Below are 11,885 nucleotides of genomic sequence, written 5' to 3' on the forward strand. Positions count from 1 at the left end.
GGGCTCTGAGCAACCTGATCTAGTTGAAGATGTCCCTGACCACAGCAGGGGGGTTGGACTAGGTGACCTTTAGAGGTCCCTTCCAACCCAAACTATTCTATGATTCTATGATAAGACTGTCTTGCACATGTATCTTCAGAAGTCAATTTAGACTGAAATTGATTCCACCTCTTCCAAAGTATTTCTGCACGATGACTTTTTTCCATGCATTTTATGCAACAGAAGAATGGGACATAAACTAGACGTATTCTTATTATTTCTATAGACTTGTTTTTTTCCCTTCTTATACCTGCTGCTTTGTCCTTGGAAGTTAGGAATGGGTTCTGCATAGCAGAGTAAAATAAATTCTAAATATAATATCTATTTTATATGGACTGCTACAGTGTTTGTAAGTTCAGATATGTTTGCAAGACTTTCAGTGATCCTTAATTTTACATGCTTGATTATCCTAACCTTGGTGTTAGGTTAAATTCCTTTTCTAAAACATTGTTTCTTTGTTTTCAACACTAAAACCTTTCTTTCATGTTAGACTTTAATTAGGAAACAGAGCAAACGGATTTTGCCTGTTCCTTACCTCTAGGCTTGCTGGACAGGGCAGTCCAGATCAGATGTTTGGTATCAGCAACATCACTGCATTTAGCCTGGAGCTTTCTAAAATTATTAAAAATCTCATGGTGTAACTGTTAAGTCAGTTCCCCATAGCTGATCAGTTTTCTTGCCTGCTTGCTGATGAATTATGCTTCTAGAGCTTGTACATCAAGAGTTAAGAATTCTATGGGAACTTCAGTATAGGAGTAGGCACAAACAATCTGTCTTTCTTTTTCCGCCCTCCAAGAAAGGGGGAGGGAAGCTTTCTGGCACTCAGATTTTCTCCCTGTAGCAGACTTGGCACATCGTTTATTTGCACTCAGTTGATGTTTGAAAGGTTTCCTTTGCAGAATGTGTCTGGAAGCTTTTCTTCCCTTCAAAGCTTAGACTTTGTAAATGCTAATGATTCTCATGTGAGAGAAGGGGTTGCTATATGTCTTGTCCCTTCTCCTTCCCAATCTGCCAGTGAGAAAGTAAGCCACTTAATGTTCTTTGAGTTCTCTTCCTGAAGATTTGCTTGATAAGGATTTTACCATTTTAACTCATTTGGTTAGCTGCAATAAGTTCAGCTACTCTTTTTTTTTTTCCTTTCCTGGAGCAGCCACAAAAGAATACAAGCTGTGTATTGTGTGAAAAGTACATTTTTTTCTTTAAAAAAAATGAAGCTACCTTATAATGTGATTAGAGAAACTCCATTCTTAGCTCACTTGCTGCACTGATTGACATGAATGCTTCACAAAAGATTTATGCGTGGTCAAGACTAATACTATGAAGTTAGTGTTCTAAAGTGTGCAAAAGAACCAAAGGTCTGCAAAGATCCTGAAAATTCAGGAAAGAATAGTGGAGTTCAAACAATTCCTGTTTTTTTAATTAAATGCATTTGAATAATACTCCATTTGAATGATACTTTTGGGAAGGTTTATAACATAGCAGTAGTTGATGGTTCACATTTTTAGAGTTCAGACTGCACTTTTGCTATACTAAAAATTTCTTTTTATTCCTTTTATTTTTCACCTAATTTACAAAATTAGAGGCTTTAATCTATTGCATAGGATATTGGTTAAAAGCTCTACAAAGACAATGTGAATATTAGGAGAAGCATTATAAAATAGATTCAAAATGCTCATTTCCTCAAAAGAAACAAGCTGAAACTAGGAATGATTAAAAATGCTTTGAAGTTGATTCTCAATGCTTTTTTTCTTAATGATATTAGAAACAGTACCATGCAAGATATGGATGAATATTAAAAGTAATGGGTGCAAAGTAACAAATTTCCAAATAGTAAATTTGGTTCTACAAATATTTGTGTTTGGAAGTGGCCTCTGATCAGTTCCACATCGCTATGATGCCAGGCGAGCATCTGACGTGATGTGAATTGTTGAGCATTTCCAAAGAATTGCTTTAGCTGTGGGTTTGAGATGAGAAGGCTCTGTTAGGGAGTTTGGAGAATGGGATTTCAAACCTTCTGCTGTACTTCATCTTTGATTTTTTTTTTTTAACATAAGACAAATTGATGGTGAAAAGCAGTATGTAGGTCGGTATAAAATTCTGGCCCTTTGGAATCAGTATTTTAGTTCTTCAGGTTAAGAAGTGTGCAATGAGCACCAACATTTAATGTGTTGGTAAGTGAGACAACAGTTTAAGCTATGCATTGTTCTTCCCTTTTTAAAGGGATTGAGAAAAATACAAGGTTTCTTATTAGTGTATTCTCCGTAGAAATGAAGAATCCATAGTAAATGTGAAGCTAGAGATATAGTTAAACTTAATGAGATGTGAACTCATCTCAATTTGTTTGATTTCAGACTTCTTCAAACTGATTTATGAAGTAATGAGATGGGGTGTATTAGGATTTTGTTTTGCTGGATTGGTATGTTCATTGCACAATTGTTCGAATGCAGAAGTATCATGCAGAGCCTTCTATTTCCCATTCCATGTTTTAAGCCAACACTTGAAATGTAGTAATTCATTCATTGTAAAATGAGAGGGTGTTTTTATGATCCAGTGCAAACATCTAGTGTAATAATTTCAATTCTACCTTCATGTTTGTGTGTTTCTATAAAAGAAGCTTTGACTGTTTTGGACAGCCGTCCTGCCAGCAGAGTGGTTTGCTACTGTACTTACGGAAATCAAGAGAAGAGCCGTGAGAAAATAGTCACACCACAGTTACACAAGAATATTCTAACTTAAATTAGGTAGAATTTGCTAGTACTAAGTAGTTCAAATAAACCCAATTATTTACAGTGCATTTGCAAACTTGTTTCACACTATTTACTTTTCCAAGAAACAGAATATTAAGTCATAGCCTTATCAGAAATGGACAAAATCAATTCAAAACAGACAGACCACCACGCACATTTGTTGAAGCTTATTGTTATATCTGAAATGAAGCACTGGAGAACAATTCTTGAGGTGTAAAGAATAGGTTGCTACGCTAGATAGAGCAAAGGACTTCAGATGTTACTCATCTTCAAACAAATGCCTGTTGAACTGGTATCATCTTAAAAATGATTGGTATGCAATGCATGGCTTAAACTGTTGTCTCACCAATATGCTAAATGTCGCTGCTTACTGCACACTGCTTAAACTGAGGAACTGAAATACTGATTCCAAAGGGCTGGACTAGAATTTTATACTGACCTACATACTGCTTTTCAGTGTCTGTTGTGCTGAAGGTCATGTAACTGCACTCAGATGGAAGTGTATAATTCTCTGCCATCACTCTGGACTAGTGATGCCATGGCTGAAATGAGGAAAGCAAATGCCTTCCCTTCTCTTGTTGCTGAAGATCTTAAGTGGAATACACTTGTGCTGTAACTAGTCATGTGACAAGTAAAATATATATTCAAAATAAACTTTCTGTAACAGTGCAGTAAGTCAGTGAGCTCTGGCCAGTTGCTTCCTGACTGAAAATTTGAAAGCAAAAATCTCAAACAGTAGGGAGCAAATTTTTTTAAAAAATACTTGAATGTTATAGAATCTCTGGGAATAAGTTTTGTAAATGTAGAAGCAGCAATGGATGAGCACTTAAAGCAAGTATAGGCATTAGACCCAGAATATGGGGCTGTTGCTTCAGAGTCCTGAAATTGTTTTGTTCTGTTCTTAATTCTTTATGTAAGTGCATATCCCAAGAATAGGTATATATTAGAAAATATAGTTTGTGTGTGTGTGGAGGCACTGATTTGGGGGGGTCACTTTGTTTTTAATTCCCTGGTGGTAGATGGAAGAACAGTGGTGTTTAGTCTTCTGCCGTTTTTTCTGATGGATTGTCTGACCTGGAAAAACAGCTGTCTGAACACCTAATGTCACTTGTTCAATCTCCTACTTGTGTGTTATGCAGTCTTTCCTCTGGACAGCTGTCACTTTTCTTTTGGATTGTAGAAATTGCATACCTGTATGTAGTGCATGTTGAAGAATACTAACTTTGGAAGTAGTAATTGTCTTAGCAGTATGACAGACCCCTTTGCTTATGGTAGATTTTGCTACAGAGCTTATCTTCAGAGGTTAGCTACAATACACCCGTGGATTAAAGTTTTCCATATTAACATTTGAGAGGAATTTTACTAATAAATTGCCTCTCTTCCAAGTCTTCCTCTCGATTGATTCAGTATGTCCCATTAAGCCTTAAAAAGAATTATGACATTTTTCCCTTGAGGAATTTTTTGATGGGCATAAGTAACTCTCTTCTGTTTATGGCAAAGTTTTGTGACGAGGTAACTCTTCTGTGGAAAATAATCCTTAGGATCAGAGAAAAATGCTAGCAAGTCTAGGTTACTACAGGAAACACTAATGTATTTGCAGAACTTAATGGCTGATTGAGTAGTGTATATCTCTCCTCCAGTAGAGGAGGATCACAAAATGGAGCCATTTAAGACAATATCTGTGAAATGTGTATGTCAATCAGATGGTACGAATACTTGTGTTATGGCTTCTGCATTTGCCAGTAAGAAGATGTGTGTCTGTCTTGCTGTCAAAAACCCATCGTTCTTTAGTGATGAACATAAATGCTTTAAGCAATTATCATGAACTGTTAGTTTAATAAGACTTATCAAACAGATCTGGGGAAATAATGGTATCTCTTATCCTTTCAACATTGCCCTTCTCAAGGGTTGGTTTGAATAAAGTCCTTGCTGTGCTTAGGTCACACAGTTTAAGATCTTTCTTGTACTTACTTCTAAACTTGATGTACAGGATTATGCAACTGATAAAATTTGGAAAAACAAATTCAATGTGGGGAACAGAGCCTGATGAGTAACAGTCTTACTATTGAGTGAAATTACCTTTTAATTGCTTAACCCATGTTTTAGTTCTTTATAATTCAACAAGTGATGGAACATTCTTGTGATATCAATGAAAATGGGAATTCTTCTGTATTGTAATATTTGTATTATCTTGAACTCTTCAAAGGAGGCACTACTTCTAGAAGAATTCTAATTAATTTGCTTTTGCCAAAATGAAGAGAACAGTTTTTAAACATAAAACTTGAAGCCCTTCAGCAGTAGCTTTGTAATCTTACATATCCATCAATGTTTGTAATGAATTCTCGCTATTGGGTGATTTCCTGAATTTGGTTTTGAATTCAGTCCAGATTTATTAAACTATTTAGCTACTGCAGAAAGATCCATTACAGTCTGAATCAAGGTTTGAATTGCCTTGTTATTTCAAGGTATGTTTTACAAATCTCCTAGACTACTTTAAAAGGAATAATGATCCTGTGGCAGAGATTTGTTTGGAAAAAGACATAATTCCTGTATCAATTTCAACAAGTAACTAAGTTTCTCTGTTCCTGTTGCCTGCCTGTACAGAGGTTAATGCTTCCTTTCTTCCTCCTCTTCTAGAGTTAGCTGTTTGAAAAAAAGGAAAGTGTCATGTGGTGGGAACAGTATGTTAGATTATTTAAGAGTTTGTAATATAAGTAATACAGATGCTATGCAAATTTAGCTTGTCGTGTACTATTACATAATAGTAACATATTCACTTGATGTGCAAAAGAGTAAATCTTGCAAGATTAAAGAAAAAGAATAGCAATATTGTGCTTTTTCTCAGTCTAATACTCATTTTATGGCAATGTTTGGGAGGCTTACCTTATAAAGATCACATGTTGCAACAGACTAGTTATTTAAATACTATGTAGAAAACGATTATTTAAGGCTTAGGGCTCTGCAGTAAAATATTTTAGCTTGCTTATCAATCGGTCAAAACTTCAGTTGTGGTTTATAGCTGCTTAAATAACTTGTTCTCATTTCATTAAAATGAATGTGAAGTACAAAAGAAGGGCTCTAGGAAGAAAATAGTCATGATTTTAAATGAATATACTGAATGAAAACTACCTGCTAGCTTTAAACTTAGAAGCCAGAGAGTCTCAAATTGCTTTCCAGTATAAATCTCTTGTAAATACAACTAAAATATTTCTGTTAGGATTGAACATATGGTCATCCTGCTGAAAACTTGAATACAGTTATGGTATCTAGAATTACCAGTAGAAATACTTTTACAATGTGTATGGGAAAATGTATTAACTTTTGGAGAGCTGGCTCTGTGCATCTGTGGTGCTGGCCCACATTTGACATGTGACATGTATGCTCTAGTCATTATCTGTTAGTTGATGAGGATGGAGGAATGCAGTCTACTGGCTTGAGTCAGGTACAAAGCACAGGTGAGGTAATAAATGGAACCATTTTTCAAAAGAGAAGTAGAAAGGTTACTTTTTTCACCTCCTTCCTTTCCTCCAATTGCATTGTTCAACAGATGGAATAACTGTCTCAACTCAAAAAAACCCAACCCCAAAACAAACACCTTGTCATCAGTGATGATTTATATTCCTATCTCTAAATACACCTTGTAAAACAAATTTCTGTTTGGACTTTCTAAAAGCTGTAATCTCTTAACAGTGGCTGCATGTGCAGTATCTTTACTAATTTGGCAATAAGATATAGCATAGAAATAAACCTGCTTCTGCCTCTGGGGTAGAGCAGGAAGCCTGTTTGCTTATTCCTTGAGTCATCTCAATTCTAGGGAGACTTGGACACTGTTTGCTATCTTTGTTCTAGCCCCTAACTTAATGACTTGATCCACAACAGATGTCAGATGTTTAATGATTTAGTATGTCACACTACATATTCAGTCTTTAGTTTCTGTAGTTGTATCAAAAACCTTAGCTTGATTTTTGTTAGATGGGAATAGTTGAAAACTTTGGCAGAATCTGATGTTTTACATAGGAAATGCATTGTCCCTTACAAACTCACTAGCTTTTGTCTAGAAAATTAATAAACTATAAAAAAGCCTTTAATTTTTCTAGATTGGTTCTGATTGTGTTATTAAGCACTGCTTATTTTGAGCTTGTTCCTTCCTAAGTTATAACTGACTTTGAATACATCATGGTGTTTATAGAGTAGTCTCTGCAAAGTAACTTTTGTTTAATTGTAGATTCTTCGCAATCAGGATTGGTTTTGCTTGTTTAAATTTCCTTATGGAATGAGAAAGGCAGAGAATTGGATCCCTCAGTTTCCTGTTTTGGTTGGCATCGTGCCATTGTCCAAGAAGAATATGCTTATCACTTAATCATATTTGTTTCATAAACTTGTCAATTTAGTGATACTGCAAAAAAATCTTAAATAGTACATGTAAATACCCCTTAGGAAATGCTCTTTCTATATTTAAAAATTTAAAAATGTAATTCATATACCTGTATTGGACAGAAGCATGCTAACTTTTTTTAATAACAATTTCTCTGTATTATGGAATCACATTTTTAACAAAACACTATATCATCTTAACCTGGCTGGAGATCAGAAGTAACTTTCTAATCAAGAATTCTCGGAAGAGGTAATTCAAATAGTTATTAAATCTGTGCTCTATGGCAGGGCTCCCCAATGGGTAGTTTCCCCTCGTTTTCTGCCTTAGTTTCATGAAATATTTAATCAGTAGCTCAACTTTTGACCCACCCTTGCAATTCAGTAGAATAAAAAATTTAACAACTCAGTCTGACATTCCTATTGAAATCACAACAAGCTTCGGGTGAAAAGATGATGATTGTTTTCTTTATACAACAAACAATTTTTTTTTTTTTGTAGTGGAGAGCCTGTAAGTTCAAATTCTGTTTCTTCAGAAATGACTTGTCATACAGGCCAGACTTTCTGAATGACAATGGAGTGACCAGCACTCTAAAAGCCTCCTTTCTTAATGTTTTATCCATTAAACTCTGAAAATGCCAGCTGTCCTGACCAACAGCCCACTTTAGAACAGCACTGTATTCTCCTTATTGAGAAGTCCAAACTGTGTGAAAGAGGGAATTTCCAGATCTCTAAGTTTTGCCATAGGTTTCTGAAAATCAAGAGTTATAACTGTATTGCTGCACTAACAAAGATATTGTAGGGCATAGCTTGGTAGACAACCTCAGTTTATAACCTTAAATATAATCTTTACAGATGACTCATTTTGCTTAAAAATTGTATTCTTGCCACAATGTCTTCATTTAATTCACAACTGTGTAAAATAGAAAGTAATTGCTTAGTGGAATGTACCAACTGTAATATTGCCTGGAAACCAGGCAAACCAACTTTTTTAGTCTATAAATTGCTTGGGAGAAATTAAAAAATATTTCTTTCTTTAAATATTATTCAAGCTTCTTTTAAAATTAGGGTCAGAAGCAAAACAAGTATGACAATAATATCATAGTTATATCATTAACATCAAAGTGAATTTAAGCCTCATGAACTGTTGTACTGTAAATGGTAAGCAGCTGATTAATGACGCTTAGGGCTAATCAGCCTGGAGCTAGAAAGCATATTCAATTTTTCCTAGTAGTTGAGTAAATAGTGATGTAACTAATAGCCAATACATCTGTTGCTTCATGTTGTAAAATAAATGAATATGAAGTGAAACACTTTTCCAGAATGATAAGATTTGAAGTTACACTGTGCACATAGGTAGTGTGTACTCAAAATGCTGTTACAGCAGCCTTTCCATGACTCTTTCATGGTTAGACACTTCAAAACTGGTTTTAAGGCAAGCTCTTTGGAAATGAAATCACTCTTACTTTCTTCCCTCTATGTTTACATGTACTATGTATCATGCTGTGGTGCTGATAGTTACTGTCAAGCACCATGATTTTAAATATCATGGATCATAAAAATGTAACTTTTTCTAATTTGAATTATAATTTCAATTGTGATTTATTATGATGGTAGCCCACTTCTCAGGCAAGCATTGGCTGGTTATGATATTTATTCATGGGAGGAGTATAAACAGTATAGTAAAGGCTGCCTTGTTTGTAGCAAGTAATGCACTATTTCTCAGCCAACAGCTCTGCTTTAAAAAACTGAACACCTGTCTTCCTAGCTCACTTGCTAGAGTAATTACAAATTGAGGATAAATTTCAAAACCAATTTTTGACTGGCTGGCTTTACTGTTTATTTAGTGTTAATGTGATATTTCTGCATTTCAGTTGATCTTGGTGCATATAGAATTTGCTACTAGAAGCAAACTTAGGAAAAGCACTCTTACTAAACCCTTTTTGACATATGATTTCAATATTTATAAGAAAGAACAAGCAATCTAGGCTTTTATCATTTGTTTTTTCGGTTGAGGCATGCTTTGAGGACACTAGTTTGTATTCACAACGGAAGCTTTTTATTGTGTGTATCAAAGAGCAAGTTTATTTTAATCTGCCCTTGACAAATTAATGTTTGTTTTAAAGGAAAGTTTCTTGAAGGAAGTTAGTGGCTTTAGAAAAAATGATTCTGGAAACAAGTGAAACCACTCTAGGTTTGAGGCATTACTGGATTTTTACAGACTAAAGGGGGGGGGAGGTCTAGTAAACATAACCTTTCCTGGGCTTTGAAAGAGGCTAAATAATCATCTAGCATTATCTGTGTAACTCAAATGCAAGAAATACTATTGATCTTTCTAAATCTATTGGGTTTTTTTTTTTCTTTAATAGCATCCTTTTTGGACAGCAGTGAGTTTTTCAAGTTAATGTTCAAATTCTTGTATGCAAGTCTATGCCTTTGGGCTAATAAGCAAGGCATGACTAATTTCTAGCAATTTGGTCTCTGGACCACGTCCTGGAGGGCTGAAATACTCAGATGAAAATGTTGATTTTAATCAGCCTGTCCATTGCCTGATGTTGCAATTACAGCAAAAGTCTTGTGCTTAGCACTCTTACTCCTGTCAGACTTCATCTGTATTATTTTTGTACGCTAGCTAACCATTTCCAATTCTGCTCACTCCTAAAAAACAAAAACAAAACCCAAACACAAACCTATGCAAGTCTTGCTACAAAGACTTTGAGGAACTAATTCTAGCTGACCCTTTGTTCATTGCTATTAAATGTGGTTGGAGCAGAATAAATAGCCTCTGTGTGCATCACTGAAGCCTGTACATGTGGGCATGCTGAAACTGGCTGACTTCTGTCACTTCTGCATGTGTCACATATTGTATCACTTTCTCAAATCAAATTAATTGTACAAGTGCCTGTGGAGCAGAAATATGAAATTTGTTTGTTTTTTAGTATTAAAATTTATATAAACTATGTTACATTGTTTTAAATTACATTTAGCTATAGAGAATTAATAATGCCATTGTGGACAGTTTCCTTGAATTTCCTGGATTGAAAGCCCTTGGGTATTGTCAGACTTCTCCTGAAATACATCTTGTCAAGGGGAAGGATTACCCTGTGGTTCTAACTGGGAAGTGATTTCCATATCACTTCCTCAGAAGCTCTGGGCTATTGTTCAGCCACCTACTAGCTCCATGTAGGAGGTCAGAGCAAATGAAAGGAAAAAATGATCATTTCAAACAGGGTTTAGCAAAGCTGTTCTGAAGCATAGTTCAGAACTTGATGTCAAATGCATCCATATCTATCCACAAATGCGTCCTCTGAAATTGCGACAGCCTGATGGATGGGTTTGTCCAACATCCACTTTTAAAGAAACCCCTTTAAAAAGTGCCATACTTGCATTGATATATGAAAGCTGTAGCACATATGTGAGAAAACAAGGTAAAATAGCATCACAGAAATAACAATAGTATGTCAAACAGATCGTGCCTTTTAAATGACTGAGTGACCTGGGTCAGATATTGTTCACTATTTACTGGTAATACCAGTAACTATTATGTCTGAAGGAACAGTTTGGAAAGTGCATCTCTTAGATGGGAATTGTGGCAGCTTAATTTGATTTTTTTTCATTATTTCTAGAAGAGATGGATAAAACCTCTTAGAGTAATTGGGTTGCTCGATCTATTTCATATCTGACGTGATAGTAAGCTACAGCCCATTTCCTGGCACTTTTTTGCTCTAGCTTAAAGTATTCTGAATCATTCCACATTCTTCATTCCCCATACCCTCAGTGTAATTATCCTTAATTTTCTTCAACCTTTTTGTATTTTATATATATTTCTATATATGAACACAGATAATTTGTATTCTATTATTGTTTTATGTTGGTATCTTGTCTACATATTGACAAGATAATTTTCAGTTGTTCTTATATTAATTACTTAGTCTGATTCATTTTCTTCAGCTCCCTTTCCTTCTCTGTTGAAGCCAATAAGTGGGAGGTGTTATTAAGGTCTTTTCCATAGCTTGTGTCTGAGTGTACTTCAGAAATGCATTGTCAGATGTTGCATTCAAATATGTTGTTTGCTAATGAGTGATTTAAATGCTAGTTAGCTTGTTTGTTGTGGTCAGCATTATCTTGGTTATTATACACTGTTCTGGGAAGTCAGGATCAAGGGTGATTATAATGAAGTAAAGTGGAAAGGATCAGAGTAGTGTGGCAATGGAGTGATCCAATGTTGGTGATATCTCTTGGTACTGATAGCTGAAAGAAAACATTGTAATTGTTTGCCACATCTGCAGATATATTGTTATATGATTCCTGTAGTGACTACTTTAATTCATATAACTTTATTAGAGTTGTCCTTGTCCTTAACTTTATCTGCTTAAACTGATTTTCCAGCTCTGGCTCATACTTACGCAAGCTGGATTTCAGTTGTTAGTCAGATGTTTTGAGTTTATGCAACCACTTGATTTCCGATGTCAGGCATGTAAATAGTTTCTATGACTATTTGTGTTATTGATAATTATTCCTTAGGTCCCAAACATATAAACTTGGACTGTACTTCAAAGTACACTGACACTTTTATATCTCTACATTTAATCTAAATGGACCCTTTCCTTGTTAGAACTCTAGACTGTGAAGAAAAAACAGAGCTCACAAGTGGGAGCAGAGGATATTCTTTTGCACTGTTGGAGTCTGCCTGCAAACCTAGAGGTGGTACATAGACCAGCATGCAGA

This window comes from Aptenodytes forsteri, unplaced genomic scaffold, assembly GCF_000699145.1.
Source record: "Aptenodytes forsteri isolate BGI_AS27 unplaced genomic scaffold, ASM69914v1 Scaffold318, whole genome shotgun sequence".
Lineage (NCBI taxonomy): Eukaryota > Metazoa > Chordata > Aves > Sphenisciformes > Spheniscidae > Aptenodytes > Aptenodytes forsteri.